Here is a 2,600-nt window from a genome sequence, read left to right as displayed (position 1 = left end):
TCTTCTGAAGGTTGATGGAATATGGAAAATTTGCTCTGCTCCCTTCTGGAGCCCTGAGGGATCCCACAGGATCACTGTCAGTGGGAGTAAGGAGCACTTAGCTGTCCATCTTCCTTCCGTGTGCAATGGCAGTGTGTCCTTCCATGTGCTCTGTGCAGACACAGAGAAGAGCAGAGAGGGAAGGGGCCGGGCTCATGGCTGAGCCCTGGGGCTGAGCCTTGTGGGCAGCCTGAGGATCTCCTGCAGTGCCACAGGAGCTCTTCTGTCCTGCCTTTCTTTGCAGCTGAACCTGCTGGTGAAGGTGGTGCAGCTTCCCAAGCCACGTCCAGGACTGAGCCTCTGGGAGATGCTGAGGGTAGGTCAAGGCCTTTCCCCCTGGGAGAGCTGCCAGCTCAGAGCCCAAAGCTGGGCCAGGGGGGCATCACTGCAGGTGCCAGCACAGAACCATGCACGTGTGTGCCCTTGCCCTGCACGATCCCCTCACCGCTCCTGTGGCTCAGGCACGGCAGCGGTTTGGAAACAGGAGAGCCCTGACCCTGCCCTGAAAGCCAAGACATTTTCTGAAACGTATCCCCATGTTTAACGCACATGACATCCTGAAGATGCCAGCACCCAAATCAGGAACTCTTCCATCTAATCCAACTGTCCTTTTTCCTGTCTGAAGTGATGGACCAAACATCTGTGCAGAAGGAGGCACATCCTGGAGGAAGCGTATCCTCATGGGTAGCCCCTGCTGCAGGAAGGAAGGCGATGCCAGACATGGGCACAGGCACAGCAGGTAATTGCTATGCCGGGCTCAGCCCTGGCCGGGGCTGTGTGGCAGCAGCTCTTCCCCCAGGGCCTGCCCTTGCCCATCCCGGCAGCAGCCAAAGCTGGAGGCGCCTCGGCTTCCAGGCCTCTGGAGCTGGTTCAGAGCCCCGGGGAAACGGGACTGGTGCAGCAACGTCCCTGGCGCTGCAGCTGCTGCGGAGCTGGCCCTGAGTGCCCAGAGGCCCAAGGCACAGGAGCAGCCCCGAGCGGGAGCCCTGCCGCCAGCCCAGGGCCAGAGCCAGCCCTGGCTCCCGACTGGGCAGGGGCTGCGCTGGGTCCTGACAGGGCCTGAGCCTGTCCCCTGGGGCTGGGGGAGCTGTCACGGGGCAGGGAGGGCCAGGGGTGGCAGTGGCTGCTCAGGGATGGCTTTGGCTCCTGTCCCTGGCAGCAGCCACTGCCCAAGCAGCTGCGCTGCCCCCGGGCTCTCCTCCCGGCCTGCTGGGCTTTGTTGGCTGGCACAGCCTGTGCCAAGGGCCGGCAAGGTGCCTGCAGGCCCCAGCTCTGGGGGAAACAGAGAACGTCCTGCCTGTATCCACCGTGCTGCCAGCTCAGCAGTGCAGCACAGCACGGGCTCACACTCCCCATTGCTCCCACAGATGCAGCCAGCACCACAACACGTCTTCCCCATGCCCAGGAAGGCCTCGGAAGTGTCTTCTATATGGGAACAGGCTGCTGGGCAGGGTTAATGGCAGCCCTGCTTCTGTTGGACCTTACTCTCATATTGTTCTGTGTCAGAATCTGGTGTAACTGGAAGAAGAAATGGTGAGTGGTCATCTTTCCCTGAAAGAGTTTCTTTTGAAAGTCTAATGTAGACAGGAAGCATTCCCACTGAGGCTGCATTGGTGCTGTGGCCAGTCCATGGTTGTCCAAATAACTCTGCTGAGGGTTCTGCTGCTGCCCAGTGCTTCCATTGGCCTCTCAATTGCTGGGCCTTGTCCTGGGGCCCACTGGGGCAGCAGTCAGTGCTGGCTCCCACTGAGGCTGCCTGGCCAAGAGCAGCCCCAGGGGCACAGGGCAGAGGCAGAGGGAGGTGGGGAGGAGAAAGAGCAGGGCCGAGATTGCCCTTGAAAGGCAGAGGCGCTCTGGGGCCCGCTCCTGGCCAGGAATCCTGCCCAGAGCCGTGCCCTGCTGGCCGGGGCCTTGAGGGGCAGCTGTCCAGCTGGGCCCAGCTGTGCCAGCAGCTCCAGCCGTGCTGGGGAGCCTTGCCAGCTCTGGGCCCTGCTGTGCACGAGGGTCACTGTGTGCCACTGGCAGCTGGGGCCTCAGCCACCTCCTCTCTCCACAGGAGCACCTCTGGACAGGAGTTTAATGACGGTGGCTGCACCTCACTCCCAGACAGTTTGAGCTGCTCCTCTGGCCGTCATAAGGGCCTGGACAGCCCTCTCACCTGTTCTGTGAAGGGAACCCAAGAACAGCCATCTACAAGGAAACCTCCTACTACCCTTTAGATCCCACTGCCACCTGCTCTCCCCATGGGTCTCCCCAAGATGACTTCATCCCTTTTTTGATCTCCCTGCATCCCATCCCAGCCAATTCTCAAGTTCTTCTGGAGACCCCAGGCCCAGCTGAGCACACTCCAGCCCCTCCTGAGACCAACACATCCCTTCCTCTGCCCCTCAGCTCCCTGGCCTTGCCCTCTAAACAACACTGGAGTTAAGCCCTGCTGCCCCGCCAGGGTAGGCGATGGCCCCTTCTTCTCTTGCACTACAGAGATGGAGCTGTCACCCCAGTGTCTGGAGGCAGCAGCAGCAAAGCCCACCCGGCAGCAGCACTGGCTGAGCTCCGTGCCC

General features: G+C 61.3%; 1 long non-coding RNA gene across 1 annotated transcript; it reads left to right on the top strand.

Moving 5' to 3' along the window:
- The first annotated feature begins 230 nt into the window (after positions 1–230).
- LOC135307058 (uncharacterized) lies at positions 231–2,600 on the top strand. The gene is made up of 3 exons (XR_010367799.1): positions 231–355; positions 1,407–1,572; positions 2,096–2,600. It is a non-coding gene; the product is annotated as an uncharacterized LOC135307058 (long non-coding RNA).

This window comes from Passer domesticus, chromosome 9 (assembly GCF_036417665.1).
Source record: "Passer domesticus isolate bPasDom1 chromosome 9, bPasDom1.hap1, whole genome shotgun sequence".
NCBI classification, from domain to species: domain Eukaryota; kingdom Metazoa; phylum Chordata; class Aves; order Passeriformes; family Passeridae; genus Passer; species Passer domesticus.
Note: the sequence above shows the minus strand (reverse complement) of the source record. Positions and strands in the feature narration are given on the sequence as shown.